The following is a 20,107-nucleotide window of genomic DNA, read 5'->3' as shown; positions in this document are numbered from 1 at the left end:
ATTATGTATCAGATGGAGCACAGGTTCAACTAGTTTATGGTTTTTTTATAGATGATCATTCTTAGGTTGTAGAAGTTAATATGATGATTGAGTGAGATATTTGATGATCATAAACTAGTTTTTCTGCTAGTGACAGTGTTGCAAGGTTTGACTCAATGTGTCTTGGTTATGAAATATTTTATGGTGTTAATATAATGGAGTTTTGAGTAATTGGATGTGTATCCTCAGCTGGAATGCTTCATGATTTAGAGATGTACAAGTTATTTTTATTTAATGAAGAGATTGATATTTAATGTTCATGATGAACAATGCAGAGTTGGTGGTGGATTATGAGGTAGAGATGTTTTTGTTGCTAATGTGACATTTCATGATTTCTCTCTATGTTTCTTAACTATGTCATGTTCTTGGTATGGGATCACATTTATTTATGTGATTGGATTAAAAATATTTCTTGAAGTCTGTTTGAGTATTCTTGATTGACTTGATTAGTTATCTTGTTTGTATCTTGACCATGATTGGTGGATCATGATGTGTTGGAGATTATTTGTTTATGTCTTGGATATGTCTTAATTGGCATACCTTTGATAACGTTGATTGCTGTAAATTATTTTTGTAATTAAGATCATGATAGGATGATATTATTTATGTTGATAATATTTATATAATGATGATATCATTTATGGAAATGGAAGTGAAGGAGGGGGAATTAGGGTATGATATTCAAAGGTGTGTGCATATGTTATATTAGAGATAATAAGAAGAGGCATGAGTGTAATCTTTTGGTACAAAGAGTTTATGTACTACATTGGCATATCAAAGATGCTATTAATTAGTTCATAATATAGAGGGTTGTTTTCCACAATGGATTATTTTGCATTTAATTGTAGTTGTCCTTCGTGTAATAATAGGTTTTTGTTCCTTTTATAGAGGCATTTGTCATTGATGTGGGTTGAGTAATCTTTTGGGGGATGACAGGATCACCTAGATAACCATTAGGAGTTAAAATAGGGGAAGATGGATGAATAGACTAGTATAGGGAAGTTTTAGTAATACTTTTGAGAGGTTAATCTATCTTGGTCAACCAACAAGACAAAGAGTCCTCTAACACAACAATGGATCTCTCCTTGGGTTTCTCTATACTGAGGACTTCCATTTTTCTTTCCTTAGAGAGTTGACTCTAGTGGACCCAAAAAAAGGACTAGGGATTTGGTCATACAGAAAATATGGGTAAACATAGATTTATTTAATTTCATAGCATGAGAAATGGGTAAGGGCCAATCTAGGAAGTTAACATGAGATAAAAGTTAAAGAGTTAGAATAAGACCTTATGGGAGGGAAACCACCCTTGGTTTTCACTTTGGACATAGAATTAGGCAAGGATAAATAAATCTAGTATGGGAGATTCAATTTAACATCATGGCAGAGATGATTTAGCATATAGGGAAGATATTAGAGTGGAACCTCTTAAACATACCCTGCAATATTATGAATTTGATGAAAACCATAGCCATGCATCTCCACTTGCAAAGTAGATCCTTCTTATTGAAACTATTTTGTAGCCTTGGAATACTCTCTTCATGGCCAAAAAACCACTTCAAATTTTTCATGTTGTGTCTCTTGGATTTTCTAAGCATTGTATTTCCTTTAGATAATAGATGTATGGCCATAGCTATGGCTGCAATAAAAACCATAAAAAGACTCTCCACCAATGCTCACCTTGCCATCATTCCCTAATTATGTATGATTGTTGACTATTTTTTATTGTAACCCTTCATTCCCTCCAGCATGTTAGCATGTATTTTGATGGTATTCCTATGGGGGGAGCATAATTTGTGGATTGTGTGTTGCATTCATGGTAGAGTTTTTCATTGATGTTAACATACTAGTTATTTAGTGAAGACTAGTAGAGAAATAGATACAGTTTGGCTTCACGCAGTTGGAGGATTGAAGATTAGGTTATGCATATGTGAGATAATGTTATAGAGTATATCTAGATTCAACAGTTAAGTGTGTGTATGGAAATATGAAGGATGGACAGAGATATGATGGATTTGATGAAGGCATCTTTTAGACCTCATTTTTAGAAAGTGGGTATTATTGTTTGGGTTGTATCTCATAATAGAGATGGAATCTAGTTGAGAAAACTTAGATAGAGGTTGAAGACATGTTGAATATGTCATGGCTAACCATCTACATTCATTTGATGAATAAGTGAAAAGTTATGAAGATTGTGAGTTACCAAATTACTTGGAATTGTGAGAAAACTATAATATTGTAATGTAACATGTCAACATAATATCTTAAGTTGGTCTTATATTATTATTAAAAATTGGGATAGCCTAAATGCTGACTCAATAATTTGTTTTAGGACTTGGTATAAAGTAAAGGTCATTTCCTTGGATGTAAAGTGTGGTAGGTGGTCATATCCATGTTATGTATTGTGTGAGCTTATGTATGAATATGTTTTAGATTGTAGAAGAGATTGGCATAGTTAAGGAATGGTGAGATCCCAAGAAGATAAATTTTGAAATAGAAGTTGATGTTGGACAATTGTTAATGGACACTTATATTTTTTAGTAAGAATAGTATTGAAATTGTTTGGAAAACGCATCCTTTTATCTTCCTTTCAACACCTAACAAGGCTGGAATCTCTTAACAGGGATTAAAAGTCTCCTAATAGGGACTCATATGTATAATTGAATATATTTGATTGACTCCTAAAAGGGTCCATCCTTTCTCGAGGAATTTTTATATTAGTACATCATCTTATTGGTAGCATCCCCATTGGGGGATTTTCTCTAATCAAGGGTTTCCCGAGTTAACAGATCTAGTGTTATTATGTATGGTCGTTGCATTTACTGTTCACATATTTCAAAATTAATAAAGATATTGAGAGTTATTTTAATTTCCTAATCCATCCCCCCCTCTCTTAGTTATCTTGGTGCAATTTACATTTTAACAACTGGTATCAAAGCATCGGGTCCTTGAAGGAAAAGCTTAACAACTTAAGGATATCTATGGTACAATTGAGGAAAGAAAGTCCAAAGTTTGATGGTGTTAACTATGACAATTGGGTATTATGTCTTAGAGAAAATTTTGAAGCTTTTGAGAAATTCAAGATGTTTAAGAGTAGAATTGAGAATGAATCTGGTTTGAAGATTAGATGTTTGAGATCACATAGAGGAGGAAAGTTTATTTCAAATTAGTTTAACAATTTTGTGAAGATAATGACATAAAATGATAACTTTTAGCCCCTAAAACATTTGAATGAAATGGGATAGTAGAAAGAAGAAACAAAATAATAACAAAGGCAACAAGAGTAATGATGGTTGAAAACAATGTATCTAAAATATTTTGGAGAGAAGAAGTAAACACAATAGAGTACACTATGAACTAAGTACAAATCAGACAAGGCACTCATAAGACACCTTATACACTTTGATTTGGGCATACACCTTCTATGAAATATTTTAGAGTCTTTAGATGTAAGTGTTACATTAAAGAGATGATGATATTCAAAAATTTGATTCAAGACGTGATGAAGGTATGTTTCTTGGATATTCATTGAAAAGCAAGGCATATAGATGCTTTGATCAAAGAACTAAGACTATTATTGAGAGTGCAAATGTAAGAGTTGATTAAAAGTTTAGAATTCAAGAAATGATGCTTGATTATAATTCTAATGAAGAAACTAATCCTAATGGTTTTCCCTTGACAGATGAAAGTATTATTGTTTTCATATTGAAAAAGGTATTTTATGGACTAAAACAAGCACCTAGAGCTTGGTATGCAATATTGGACAAAAACTTGAAATTTTGAGATTTGTGAAAGGTAATATTGATAGTAACTTGTATTTGAGAAAAGATGATAAAGGATTATTGACCATTGTAGTGTTTGTGGATGATATTATTCTTGGAGGTAATGATGAAGCAAGGTATTCTCAAAAGAAATGAAGAAATAATTTAAAATGAGTATGATTGGTAAGATGTAGTATTTCTTGGGATTGCAGATTGTACAAAAAAATGATGGTATTTTCATATCACAAGCTAAGTATCTTAAGGACTTATTGAAGAGATTTGATTTAGAAATTTGTAAACCTATTGAAACTATTGAAAATAATTATTCAATTGCATATTGTCTTTGATGTTACACAAAATGTCAAGTCTCTACCGAGAAATCAATGTCAGTCGAGCTCACTTGGATGTTGAAGACAGGTTCCAGTATATGATGAGAAAAGTTGGTGTCTACCAAGCTCACTTGAGCATCAAAGGAAATACATTGTTAACCAAGCTCACTTAGTTAAGAAAGGAAAGTTGGCAGAGAACCAGTATTAACCGAGCTCACTCAGTTACCAATGAAACATTAGCATGAAACCAGTGTTAATCGAGCTCACTCGATTACTAAAGGAAACTCTTTTCTAAGTTAATGTTGACTGAGTTGGTTTGGCTAATGAAGGATTTTCATACATTACAACATATTGAGTCTGATGAATTAATTTTTTGATTCTATCCAACTTAAGGAATGAAAACTAATTATTCAAAAGTGTATTCAAGCTGACTTGACAAGGTAAATAATATAAGTATAAGGTCAAGTTGAGGATTGAATATGAGAACATGTAGAATAGAAGAAGATGAATAAAGGTAGCGAATTGGAAGTGTAAGTAGAGTATCCAAATAAATAGAGTTGCAAAGAATAATATGATCAAGAAGGATCAAGTAATCAAGCTAGAACTAAGATCTGAATCAAGCAAATCTAGTTCCATCAGCAATCAGGTCAAGTCATTGTTACTCCCTAAAAATTGCAATAGTGAATCAAATCTCCTAATAGAGTTAGCCTAATGGCTATTTTGTAAATCCTCTAACAAAGTGGTACTTCTAGATTGAAGTGTCTAAAAACCTCTGACAAAGCCACTCCTAATAGGGTGAACTAAATCCTTTAACAGGGTCACACCTAATAGTGTGTTTTGTAACCTTTAATAGGGTTGGCTCCTAACAAGGCTCACTTTAGAAGAGTGAAAAATAGTAACTAGTTGCAATTGGTGGTTTTTCCAAATTGGGTTTCCACATTAAATCTTGGTGTCTCTTATGTTCATGTTATTTCTTTTATGCTTCTGCAACTAAGTGAATTAAGGTTAAACACACTAAATATCTTAAAAGTTATTATTTCAATATTTAGTGAGTAACAATAATTTTTAGTGTTAACCAAGCAATGTTGTGTTGACTAAGTAATCCTATCCTAACTGAGTTACAACAGTATTTTAGTTTCAGGAGAGTTTTGGTTTTGTAATGTATTGACATGTTAATGGATCTTGGATTTTTTTTTGTGGTGATTGATTCACCCCTCCCCTCTCAATTACTCCTCTTATATTTCCAAAAATTGGTATTAGAGATTTTGGTGCTTGTAGAGAAGGTTTCAAGGACCTAAGCTAAAGATCAAGATGTCTTACAGAAGAGAGATTCCCAAGCTAAATAGAGATAACCTTGAAGCATGTCAGGAACTCATGAAGTTGCATTTGGCAATCATTACTGATTCAAGTTTGACATATCTAAACACCAAGTATGTTACACCTATTGGACCTTTAACTATGGAATAAATTACTAAAAAGAAGAATCATAGCATAATAATGATTAGTATTTCCTTTACTCTCAATTATGCTGAATTTGATGAAGTGAAAGACTGCCTTACTACTCATGAAATGTGGGTCAAGCTAAAAGATATCTATGGAGGAGATGACAATGTAAGGAGAGTCAAAGCAAAAAGTCTAAGAGATCAGTTTGATCAAATGAAAATGAGAGAAGATGAAAACATTGTAAAATATAGTGAAAGAATAAAATCAAGTGTAAGTGCAATTAGAGCCTTAGGATGGAAAATTGGTGATGTCACAATGGTCAGCAAGGTACTCAGAATCCTTCTTCATGTTTATGCAATTAGAGTTTCAACTATTCAAGAAGTGAGATGTAATCCCAAGAATGACATAACTTTGGATGCACTAGTGGGAAGGTTGATAGCCTTTGAGTTAGATAAATATTATAACTATGTTCCTAACTCTAGTAGCATTGAGTCTGCATTCCAAGCTAGACTTTCAATCAAAAAGAAAGGTGGAAAATATAAAGGCAAAAAATCTAGAAGTGAAGAATAATATGGTTATGATGATGATCTTGAAACCATTGAAGCCCTACTTGCAAGAAGATTCCCCAAAGGAAAAGGAAAGTACAAAGATAAAATACCTCTAATCTATTTTTCTTGTGAAGAAGTTGGTCACATTATTGCAAGGTTTCCAAACAAAGCAGAACAACACGTACAAAGGCAAGAAAGATTTCAAAAGCTAAAAAGACTACAAGGATAAGTTAAAAAATCATGTAACATGGTTAAAGCTTAAAATAGTAGTGATGATGAAGAAATGGTTTGCATTGCTATAAAAGATGATGAAGATGATGAAGATAATTAAGATGGCACTCATTTCTCATATCAACAAGAATGACATAAGGATTATTAATAGTGGTTTTTCTCACCACATGATAGGTGATAAATCTTAATTTGAGAATTTGGAACACTATGATGGTGGAAGTGTCAGATTTGGAAATAATGAACCTTGTTATGTAAAAAGAAAAGGTTGCATTGCATTAACTATTGAACTTAGATGTGACAATGCCTACTAGGTTGAAGGACTGAAACACAATCTACTTAGTGTGGCATAATTGAGGAACATTGGATTCAAGGTAGAATTCATGAATGGGAAGGCCAAGTTGTTGGATGGGAAAGGAAATCTAGTTGAGACTAGCAATCAAACAAGAGGTAACTTATTCTAGAACCTAGATCTAATTGAAAGTTCTTGTTTCATAGCTCAAGTAGAAGAAAGTTGGTTATGGAATAAAAGGTTGCATCATGTGAATTTTGATAACTTGGAAAACATAAGAAAGAATAAAAAAGTAAGGGGCATTCGAAGTCTGAAGATACCTAATATGGGCATGTGCAAAAATTGTCAAATTGGAAAGATGGGAAAGACAAGTTTCAAAAGAAAGAATTATCATTATAAAGAAGTCTTAGAGTTGGTTCATACAAACCTTTGTGGACCTATTAGCACAGAAAGCTATAGTGGAGATAAGTATTTCATTTTATTTACATTGATAATTATTCTAGGATGATGACAGTAATGTATTTGAAAGATAAGTCTGAAGCCTTTCAAAAATTCAAGTGGTATCTAGGTAGAGTAGACAAAGAAATAGGAAAGAAACTAAAGTGTCTAAGGTGAGATAGAGAAGGATAATTCATCTCAAATGAATTCAATAAATTCTAAAATGAAAGAGGAATCAAGAGACAAGTATAAACTCCTAATACACCTCAATAGAATGCCATAGAAAAATGAAGGAATAGATCTATTGTGGATTGTGCAAGAACCCTGATAGTTATTAAGGACTCACAATCTGAAAGACTCGACTTGCAGGCAGTAGGACATGAGCATAATTTAGAAGATCATATTGAGCATGGTGAACTGAGTGAAACTAGTTCTAAATCCAAAGTGCATGTAGTTACAAGATATATCAAAAGGGATCATGCACCCAAGCAAATCATTGGAGATCAATCAAAATGAACTATGACAAGAAACAAATTAAAAGGTACATGTTTTCTTACTAAATTTGAACCTAGAACAGTTAAACATGCATTGGATAATGAAAGTTTAATTGAAGCAATGAATGAAAAGATTGATCAATTTGAGAGGAACAAAACTTGGACTCTTGTTCCTAGACCCAAGGACAAAAATGTAATTGGCACAAAATGGGTATTCAAAAATAAGCCGAATGAAGATGGAGAAGTATCAAGGAACAAGGCAAGGTTAGTATGCAAAGGTTATTCTCAAGAAGGTATTGATTCTAGTGAAAATGTTTCTCCTATTGCAAGATTAGAAGGTGTTAGAATACTACTTACTTATGTTTCAAATAAATGATTCAAAGAGTATCAAATGGATGTGAGATTAGGATTCTTCAATGGAATCCTAGAAGAAGAAGTCTACATTGAGCAACCTGAAGGTTTTACAGATCCTAGAAAAAGAGACATGGTTTGTAGATTACACAAAGTTTTATATGGTCTCAAGCAAGCCCCCAAATCATGGTATGAAATATTGCACAATTATCTAGTAAAGATTGGTTTTCAAAGGACAAATGACAACAATAGTCTATACATCAAAGAAGGACCAAGAAAGAAGATATTGTTGGAAGAAATCTTTGTAGATGATATATTATTTATTGGATATGATGACTTATGTAAATCCTTCTTTGAAGAGATAAGTAGGAATTTGAAATTTATAGAAGAAGGATGACATCTACATTACTCAATCAAAGTACATCAAGGAGATATTAAAGAAGTTTGGAATGGAGGATTCTAGACTAGTTGGAACACCTATGTCTACTGGACATAAGCTTTCCAAAAATGATGATTCCAAAGAGGTAGATCAGACTACATATAGATCAATGATTGGAAAACTTCAGTATGTATTGCACACAAGACTTGAAATTGCACTAGTAGTTGGTATGGTGGCAAGATTCTTAGCTAATCTAAGAGAAAATCATATGATGGAAATAAAGAATTATGAGGTATCTAAAAGGTACTAAAGATTATGGATTATGGTACAAGAAAGGAGGAAACTTTGAATTGAAAGCCCTCACTGACACTAATTGGGAAGGAAGTATTGATGATAGAAGAGCACCACTGGTGGAGCATTCTTTCTTGGAAAGAGGCTAGTTTCTTTTAATATATATTTTTTGCTAGTGTTGTACTTGTTGGATGTTTTTGCTATGGGTTGTTACATATTGGTTGGATGTCATTTATTGTTAACAATTAACTTTTATTGATGAATTTTAGATATTCATTGGTGGGTGTATTTATTATTGAAGTTATTGATTGAGGATTATTGTATTTGATGAGAGTTGTTATTTGTTAGTTACCATACTTTGACATTTGACACTTTTCTTGGAAATGGTTATCTTTTATTCTTGTATCTCTTTGGCTTCAATACTTGAGTTATACTTGGTACGTGTTGTTGACATTGGTATATGGTGTTGGAATTAGTTGAGTGTCTATTTGACTTTGGTTATCTTTCATTATCAATAGTTTGTATACCCTTGAGTTATATTTGGCTATAAGGATTCCTTGTCTAGGATTAATTTTATGATTTGATATTTGTATGGAGATTGTACATTATCTCTTTTGCATGGTGGAAATTGGAGCCTGATTAGATGAGCATGAGGTAGTGACTTCTTACCATTTAGGTCCCCTTTAGATTGAAATATGTTAGATGTTCACTGGTGTAGTTGTATCATTATCGTTCATGTTCTTTTCCTAGAGACTTCCATTCATTTGATGTATCAATGTATAATGTGTCTTTTATTTTGAGATCCTATAGGATGTAGTATTTTATTTTGATGTACTTGTATTTATTATTGCATAAACTAGGATATGTGCACAATGGATGTTGTTACTTGGATGTTCTTTATCATATCAATTGTATGTATTTGTTATGTGTTTATGATTGTGGACATTGTGCTTAAGATTAAAACTAATTAATATTATTTTCTTAAACGTGACTCAACATGAAGGAATCCTCAAGGAATAGAAATTGTATTTATAATTGTGTATGTGTAGTTAATGTGTATATTGCTTTTGTATTGTTATCTTGTGTTGCACACACTTTTTTTTAAAAAATTAGTAAAATATTGTAACATAGTAGGTTAATTTCTCTTAGGTTCCCAAGTGGGGCATTACAAAAACAAAGACATTTAGGAAGTGATTGAAGAACTCAACAAAATAAAAATTATGTATGAGCCATTATAGAAGGTGGAGTCGAGGAATAATAGGGAACTGAGATAAAACCAAGATATTTGGAAATAGTTTTAGGATGCATAAGGTTTGCCAATTACATTGAGTTAGTGAGAGGATCCAATAGTGATCTTTCCTCTCAATTCACTAACTCGTAGCACAAGGGTTTTGTGACTAAAGGAAGCATCCAGTTTACTATTTCCTTATAATTAATTGTAGAGGCCATAAGCCTGAATTGTGAAGACCACAAGGTGGAAAGAAAGAGTCAAGCTAAATTAAAAAACTACCAAAAGAAATTCTTTGAAGGCAATAAGAAGGTGGAACAGGTGAACTCTAACAATGGGTATGATAGACTTACTCTCCCTCCCACATTTTCTATTATTTTCCTCTGCATTATGAAATATTTTACATGTGAAGGGAGATTTAACCCTTATCATACCTATCACTTCTCCTTGTTGGATTTTATTCGTAATGGGGAGAAAATCAATGTTTCATTCTTTCTATTATCTTCCTTAATGGGAAGTGATGACAATGGTGACAACCATCTACTCCATCAGGGGCATATCTTTGTGTTATACTATAATGTAAATTCTCTCACCACCTAACCTTTAGCAGGAGCCTAAGTTGTGGGAAACAGTTGGTCAAGACTAACTCAAGTGAAATTTTTGAGGGAATTAGTTCCCCCCTAATATGAACCCTGGCAAGGAAGATTCTAATCCTAGGACCCAAAAAGAGGGCAATGCTGGCCTGTTGAGCCCTAGAAATGAACCTAAGAAAAATAACACTCTCGAAGAAACCCTTTTTTTGAAACTCCCTCTAAAAAAAAGAATTACTCCCCAAAAAAGTCCAGGTCCCACCTCTAAAAGAAGCAAGATTGAAAGAGACATCATTGATGTTGATAAATAAGGGACCAATGATGATGATAGCAAGGAAACAACTATAACTAGGACTAGCAAAAACCATGAGGCTACCTCTGCAGAGAGAATATCTAAACACCTCCAAAAGAAAAAAGAACAAACCCAAAATAAAGTTGAGAAGGAAATGCCAATTATTATGGATGAACTAAATTTCCTTGAAGCTAAGACTAAAGTGTTCAACAACATGGAAAATGAGAAAATGGAGGATGTTGATTATGTAGAGGAGGAGGATGAAAGCTATAACGTGGAAGATCAGGAAGTGGAAATGGAAGAACAAGAGGCCAGAATTAAAGTGGATTTGGGTGAGGACATGGAGGATCAAAATAAACCTATAGAGGAAATTTATTAGAAATAGGGGAACCAAAATCATAAAGAGGAAGAGGAGGATAGGAATGTAGAAATAGTTACCCTTCATAAATAGATTAAAGAGTTAGAAAACAAGCTAACCAATAATTTGGTTGCAATTTAGAGAAAATTAGAGTCCTTAGCTAGAATGTATAAAGAGGCTATAACCAACATTGAATTGGGGGTCTTTTCTTCAACCATCTACAATATTCAGAGGGAAATCATGGGGAAAATGGTCATGGGCATGGTCACTAGAAAAAGCAAGATGTGGAAGATAAAGAAGTAGACACGAAAAACAAGGATAAAGATCAGGAGGTGAAGCATGTCACTGACTGGCAAGGGGAGCTTTCCCAACTAGTCAAGGACTGGAATGACTTTAAGAAAGCTTAGTTGTCTTTTTACTCTTTGGTTTTTTATGTTAGCCTCTTTCAAAGGTTTTAAAACTTTTTAAAAATACTTTAAAATTTAGGATGTTTCTTAATACTCTGAACTTATATATCTTTAAGCTTAGAAAGTTTTTGTTTGATAAGAACATAAGTTTTCATATGTTGTTAAACTATTACATCTATGTTTTATGTAGAATTTGTATATCAATTCCTACTTTTGGATTGATTTCCATGTGTATGTGTTGTTTAGTAGGTTATATTAGATGCTTTCTTTGATCAATTTATTTTTTCCTCTCAAATTGAGTATTCTTAGCTTTGTTAGAATTTTAGATATTGTTTTTTATAATTTTGTGGGAAGAGTTATTTATAGGCTAGTTTAGGTTGTTGTGGCAAGTTGTCTAGTTGTAATAGTGCCTCCTTTATTAAAAATATACAATAAATTAAAAAATATAATAACTAGATTGTACTTAAATATCAATTCAACCAAATTTACAACAAACATAATTTGTAACTTTTAAATTAATCACCTTAACAAATCAAAATCCAAACCAAAAATAATAAATACTATTTAATATATCTTTCCTTACAAAAATTTATTAGAATAAATTCAATTTAAAAAGATGAATTTTATATAAATTATCATCACGCTTCTCAGCATGATATTGGCGTTTCATTTCTTTTCCCATTGTAGGAATAGATAATCTGCGTTTAAAACGTCGTAGAATTAAACAAATGTGAGAAAACTATATATCTCAATAACATGCACATCATGTTTGTCAACACTTATCTTAAACAAGAGCCAACTTTGTGAATCTAATAATTTTAAAATGTTGTTAATCAGCCCCACAGTTAATAGACAAGCAATGCCTTTATTGCAATACAATTGCAAAACTACAACGAAGAAAACAAAAGCCGTCGAGGTCCCATTGAATCTCCATAATAAAACACAAATAAATAGACAGGCAGCCTCTTATTTCACGTGGACAACAAACAAATATAATCACCCATAATAAAAAAAAATCTACATTATTGCCTTCTCCCATGTGATTTGAACTCTTGAATGTCTGTACGCTTCGAACATAGTTTTTGATTTGGGCATCTTAGGGTTTTGCCTATTCAGCCACGCGATATTTGTCCCTGAACTAGTTATTCTTCTTGGCTCTATATATACCAATACACAAGCACCCTCATGCTATGCAAAGTGCAGTCTTACAAACTAAGTTTAAATACTGAGAGACTGCATTCTTTCAATATGTTGATAACGTCCAAAAGTTCCCTCATGGTGCTGCTGTTTGTATTCATTGTCTCATTTAATTCTCTCTCATCGGCAGAATTGATCACTCACACATTTGTTGTAAGTAGATTTAAATATGATTGTGTTTTTGTCATGAACAGAAATATTACTAGACGTACATGTTTGCTCAATTTAATCTTTCATGCAAGTGCCACAACATAAAACTCTATGATTGATGTTTTGGCTTATCATTATTGTGAGATCAATGGTATTTAATAGAATTGGCGTGTAGTATTTTCTTTTTCTCTTTTTTCCTTGGACGTGTTGTAGTTTAAAATATTATATATATGGCTGTAGATCAGCTGTGTTTGATAGGTTGATTATAAAGACAATCTAGGGATACACCAACACATATTACTATGCTAGAGTTATAACACAAAAAACGAATCTGTTTTTGTTGATTCCCACAGATTCAAAAGACAAATATGACTCGCTTTTGTAAGAATTATACCATAGTCACAGTGAATGGACAGCTTCCTGGTCCTACCGTGTATGCACGAAATGGTGATACACTGAACATCACAGTTATTAACAGAGCCCAATATAATGCTACCATCCACTGGTAAATCTACCTCTTCTTATCCGGTATTTACTCAAGACATTCAATTTGGTGTATAAGTACTGATAAACTATATATTACTCCATTGATAATGCAAAACCCATTGACAACAAATTGTTTTTGGCAGGCATGGAATAAGGCAGATTCGCAACTCATGGGCTGATGGGCCAGGATATATAACACAGTGCCCCATCCAACCAGAGGGCCAATTTACGTACACATTCACCATTATTGATCAGGAAGGAACGTTGTGGTGGCATGCCCATGTGGCATGGTTCCGTGCAACAGTTCATGGAGCAATGGTCATCCTTCCAAAGATGGGCAGCTCTTATCCTTTTCGATCCCTCTAGTGCTAGGTAATTGACATTATAAATTTACACAAAATCTGATGTGTCTATTAATCTTTTTAAAAATAAAATTTTAGTTTTAGTGATGAAATAAGTATTTGTTTAGTTCTATATTTTATTATTTATTTCACCTCTTGTTATTATCAAAATTGTTTTATTTAGTATATTCTTATGAGTATTCTGTATATTTGATATTTATTACGTTTTAAAATTTTATTTTCTATATTAAACTTTTTAATCCAATATTTATTGAACTACTTTTTAGTTTTAATATATTCTTATCAATATTCTGTATGTTTGATATTTATTACATTTTAAAATTTTATTTTCTGTATTAAACTTTTTAATCCAACACTTATTGAGCTATTTTTGAGTTTTAAATTTTTTACCTTAAATTTAGTTGACTCCAACCTATTTATTTTCAGCAACAACTAATATGATGTATAGTTTGTATAATTATTACAATGGAATAATATTTTGATAGTTTTTTTATAGACTAGTCTAATAGTATTAGAAATTATTGACCAACAATTATCTTATTTGAAAAATAATATTAGTTATCTTTATACTTGCTTACTATATGTCAATGCTTAACATGTAACTGAAAAGTCCTTCTATGAGATGGCCAATGAAAATCATTTTATTGTGATTTAATTTAAGTAAGTTATTATAAATGTTGTGAGTCCTTAATAACTAGTAAGAAGTAGAGATTTTGTGATCTACAGAATAAGAACTTACTATCAATAAGATTAGATCTATAAGATAAAAGAAAAATTTCCATTATTCAAATTTATATATTCAATTTAGAAATAAAAACAATTCATTGTGAAATTTTAATAACAAGAATATCACCATAAAAATTCAAATCCATATGTAGATAGAAGTAAAAAAAATCATTTACATCCTTGTAAATATAACTTTTTTTTTGGTTTGTTTTACACTATTTCATAGTCACATATAATTATAATTACTTACATCATAGAAAATTAATGTAGGTCAATTTATATCTTATCATAGACATTTCATTTTAGCGGTATTTATTAGAGTGTATTATTGCTTTATTTACCAATCAAAAGGATTAGTACGGTGCAATTAGTATCAACGACTATAAAATAGGTCAACAGCTAAGGAAAGCAACTCTCTAAAAGCCCTAAGTGTTCTTTTGTGTTGTCCAAAAAATAGCCCATCTGGTATGTAAGAGCATTTGCCGAACAATCTGCTATGATTTGAATAAGGAATGTGCTTGCTTCTATGGAAATAGCTTTCCATCTTTTAGGCTTGTCCATTGTGGGTTCATGCTGGATTGTAATGGCATTTCGTACTAACTCTAGCTACTGGAAAATTAATGATAAAAATGAACAGGGGAGTGGTGGAACACTGATGCTAACGAAGTCGAAGAGACAATGAGTGAGAATGGAGGCGCGCCAGCTTTTTCAGATGCTTTCACTATAAATGGAGAACCAGGAGACCTCTATAACTGCTCATCCTCAGGTAAATCCTCTGGAACACAAAAAATAATTAGTTCTACACATTTTGATCCAAAACTGAGCAGTGTGAGTACAAATGAGAGACACCCACTTTCAGTTTTAACTAAATAAACTCAGCACAGAAAACATTGTGAGCAATTTAATTGTATGCTTGCAGGAACAAGAAGGTTCCTTATACAAGAGGGCAAAACCTATCTTCTTCGAATCGTCAATGCTGCAGTCAATAATCATCTCTTTTTCAAGATCGCATCACACAATCTCACAGTTGTATCTGCGGATGCCTCCTACACAAAGCAATACACAACAGACATTATCTTTTTAACATCTGGTCAGACCTTAGATGTTCTTCTCACAACCAATCAATCTGCAGCCCAATACTATATGGCAGCCAAGCTATACACTACTCAAGCGGAAGCATTTATTAATGACACCACAACAACCGCCATTTTAGAGTACGTGGGTTATGATGCATCTGCTGCTCCAATCCTTCCAGTCCTTCCAATATTCAACGACACCGACACTGTGACCAACTTTACCAAATCCCTACGAAGCTTGGCTTCAGAGGAACATCCTGCGGATGTTCCCACAGACATAAGTGACAGTAGTATCATAACCGTAGGACTTGGTTTAAGTCCCTGTCCAACTGGATATAATGCATCCAGTAACTGTACTGCCCCTAACACCAGAAGATTGGCTGCCAGTATGAACAACATGTCTTTTGTTCTGCCAGACATCGACATTCTGCAAGTCTATTACTTCGGCATTGATGGTGTTTATACCACAGACTTTCCTTCAAATCCACCAGTTGAGTATGATTACACTGGCGATGTGGACGAATCTCTGTGGGCGCCTGTTATGGGCACAAGAGTGAAAGTGATTGAATATAATGTCACAGTTCAGATTGTGTTCCAGGGAACCAGTATTTTCCAGGAAGACAACCATCCAATGCATATTCATGGGTATGATTTTTACGTGGTGGGAGAGGGATTTGGTAATTATGTTGAAGCTAATCAGAGCTCTTTCAATGTGAATGATCCGCCTCAACGGAATACTGTAGGGGTTCCTGTCAATGGATGGACTGCTCTCAGATTCAAAGCTAGCAATCCAGGTAAGAAATTGAAAAACATGAATTTCTGTCACTGTTCTGGACATGAAATATGGCTTAGAATTGAAGATTTTGAATGTATGTATGGTGGGCTAAAATGATTGTTTGCGTGTGCAGGTGTCTGGTTCGTGCATTGTCACTTTGATGATCATGTAACATGGGGGTTGAACATGGCGTTAATAGTGAAGAACGGTCCCACTGAGCAAGAAAGTTTGACGGGTCCTCCAAATGGCCTCCCACAATGCTAGAGCAACACATAGCTTCAGAGATTTCAGTTTGGTGTTAATGAAGTAGTGAGTGGTGTAAAATGTTAAAAAGAAAGGGTAAAACTTGTCTTTTTAATTCAAATGTATTATCTCATGAAGAGCATTGTGTTGTGTCAATAAATAAAAAATGTTGTTTATGGTAATATACATTTTTTTTGGGTAAGAATTTTAAATAAAATCATATTTTAAAAACTAATTTTATAGATTTTTTTTAATAATAATTGTTAAAAATAAAAATTAAAAAAATATAATTATTTAAAAGAAAAATACTATTCTGAAAGTTCTGATTGGATAAAGTGGGAGAGTGTCTAAAATCTTACAAATTAGTCAAGCGATAGAAGAAAAGGGAACTCACAAGAAGTGAGACCACCCAACAAAAGACAAATAACCTAAATAGAACTCAAAGATGCAAATAGATAAAACTAAAAATAACCACATTTATATGATCCAAAATCATATTTTAAAAACTAATTTTATAGGAATTTTTTAATAGAAATTGTTTTAAAAAGAAAAAGAAATTATTTAAAAGAAAAATACTATTCTGAAAGTTATGATTGGATAAAGTGGGAGAGTGTCCAAAATCTTACAAATTAGTCAAGCGATAGAAAAAAAGGGAACTCACAAGAAGTGAGACCACCCAACAAAAGACAAACAAACTAAATAGAACTCAAAGATGTAAATAGATAAAACTAAAACTAACCACACCTATATGATCCCATTTAAGAAGAGGGGATTTTTAATGAGTTTATAATATTGAATTAATTCATTTAGCACATGTAGAAAGGATGCCTTCTCCATTCTATCACATGTGTAGCATAGATCAATTGAAGCTTCCCCATTCAAACTCGGTGTCATTTTCTTTTCCTTTTCCATGCTTGTGTTCAAGCTCCTCTTCAAGGATTTATAGATAGCTTTATGCCTTTCTCATAATATCATAAATGATTTCCTTTTCTTCTTCATCAAGCGACACTAACTCAGAGATCCTTGATCTGAATCTCAATATTATCCTAGATTTTGTGTCTATTAGCAAGATCACCATTTAAAGTCAAATCCATCTCATCATGAATTGTCATAGATTGATTTCTAATTCTCATATATGCATATATCAAAGCCTCAAGCCTATTAATTTCCTTTTTGGTCATATTTAATTGGGATAACATCAATTTGATAAATCCCATTTTGTTTATTATAAAACACACACAACTTGTCAACTTTTTCTACCATTTCATGAAACTCAACATTCTAGAAAGATATAGCAGGGAAGTGAGGAGGGTGGTAGGGGAATCTAGAAAAGGATTATGACTTGAATATTTAGGTGTGGATGGGGAATTCACTATCATCTCAACTAATTCAAAAATATAGGAGGAAGAAAAAGCCTCATAAACATGAAAGACCTTTGTTTGCACCACATTCATGGTCTTGACTACTTTCTTCATCTTAGCAATTTTCTAAGGGTTAACCTAGTTTTCTTTGGATATAACAAGGAGTGATTTATCCAAACCAAACAAAAAGGACCATTTACAATCTTTGGTATTGGACAACTCAACAATAATGTTAGGATTATTGGAGGCAGAAGGGCTAGGTCTAGAATTAGTAGAGAGAGATAAATTAAGAATATACAATCAAGTTACAAGATTTTTTTGAGGGGAAGTCTATCCTTTACCCTAGTGGTAGCCACTAGCTTGGGAAAAGAATATATAATCCATAATGGAATATTAATCTTGGCTCCATGTCTATAGTGATTAAGCATAAGAAATTACTAATAATAAAAGCATTTAAACTCACCATTCAGTTTGATGTACTTTATATGAGAAGGCAAGTGCGAGAATTTGAGTTGACTTAAGGGAAATTTTTGTTGAACATGTCAAAAAATTGAGAGAGATTAGTGAAAGTACAAAGCTATGTGACCTTTTAGGCTGACTAATCAGAATGACTAAGTTTGAGTATTTCTATCTAAAAAATCAATTTTTTTCTAACATATGATCTTGTTAAATTTATTCTAGCTAAGTTATATATGGTCTCATATTTTTCCAACTAGAAATGTCTATTAAATGCATGCTTTTATAGTAGATAGTATCAAATTACCAAAGAAACTAAATTATTTTAGAAAACTAACTTTTCAATAACTATTACTATATTTTATGATATATTTTTAATAACATATAAACACCATTTTATAGAGCTCATAGTCAAGAGTATTCTCATATAGAGTTTATATATATTGTAATTAAAAAATTCTACAAGTATGTAATTTAACACTCGAGAAGATGTCAATTTTGAGAAAGGAAAAAATAGTAAATCATATCAAAAAAATTTAAAATTATATGACGTTTTAGAGGAGAGAGTCCTCTTCAAGAATCTATAATTTTTCTTTTGATTAGAATAGATTTATATTAAAAAATGTGGTGGGAGATGAAAACTATCAATTTGAGTAAGTTGAAATTTGAACAGTTATAAAAGAGAAAATATAGGTCTAAAGTCATTTTTTGTTCTTTATTGTTCCATCTACATATATTACGTACAACATAATCTAAGATCAAAAGGAAAACAAATTATTTCCTTGTAGTTTTGTGGTGGGAACTAGACCCCTAATTTTCAGCATTTTTTAGCAACTAAAAAGTTATCTTTAAAAAATAGGAAAATCTATCATTTCTTTTTGTAAATAATTATAAAAAATATTAATCTTAAACTTCACCCATTTCTATACATTTCATTAGTTTACTTCATTTTCAAATTCTAAATAATAATCCAAGATGTATGTCATTGAAGTTGAATAGTTATACTTTTTTTAGCCTTTTCCTTTGTAAAAGGGTGATATAGGTTTGCACTTTTACCCAGGTACGAATAAATTATTCCACAAAACCTTCCAAAACTTATGCTTAGTTGCTAAACACATTAAAAACATAAACATTAACTTTATTCTATTGCTAACCACATCAAATATTAATAATAGATGTAACTATGAAAGTATATAAACAACAACACAAACAACACTAAAATTTATGCTAAAAAAAAACCTAGGAAAAATCACAAAAAAAATAATTCTCATGAAATGAACACTAGTTGAGGTGACTTTTACAAGTGACTTGCTACTATTTTTCTCATTATTATTTGGCTTGCTACTAGTTGGCTTGTTTTCAATTAGGCTAACTAACTAGACATACAAACATAGCTCATTTCCAATATGTATAAGATCACTTCCAATAAACTCAAGCTTATAACCAGAGTATAATAAATGAGAATTGAACCCACTACTCAAGTCAATATCATTGACAATCTACAATAAGGAAATGGCATTATAGTCTACTAGCAATTGTACCAACTCCCATGAAAATCAACACATCTAGATTCTATCTTGATAGATTCACACTCACTTCACATATTATGTGCATACAAGCATCATGCATCCATACATTATCCATGAAAATAAACTAAGATCATTGCTCTTCTTATATTGATCGATACCATCAACCATGTTAGCCAAAACTAATTCAAAATGGATCATATTGAAACATTCCCATGATGCTAAGGAATGAAATGTGGATTACCTCACTTCAATCCAACATGCAACATCATCTTCAAGACTTC

General features: G+C 32.2%; 1 pseudogene across 1 annotated transcript; it reads left to right on the top strand.

Moving 5' to 3' along the window:
• Positions 1–12,713: 12,713 nt before the first annotated feature.
• Positions 12,714–16,662, top strand: LOC149540343 (laccase-12-like; annotated as a pseudogene). Its single transcript, XR_016356003.1, has 6 exons — positions 12,714–12,815; positions 13,166–13,317; positions 13,442–13,670; positions 15,024–15,152; positions 15,306–16,256; positions 16,371–16,662. The product of XR_016356003.1 is annotated as a laccase-12-like (transcript).
• Positions 16,663–20,107: the final 3,445 nt, after the last annotated feature.

Source organism: Cupressus sempervirens, chromosome 9 (genome assembly GCF_028749045.1).
Source record: "Cupressus sempervirens isolate cs-2001-9-10 chromosome 9, ASM2874904v1, whole genome shotgun sequence".
Classification (NCBI taxonomy): Eukaryota; Viridiplantae; Streptophyta; class Pinopsida; order Cupressales; family Cupressaceae; genus Cupressus; species Cupressus sempervirens.
This window is presented reverse-complemented; position numbering and strand designations above follow the sequence as displayed.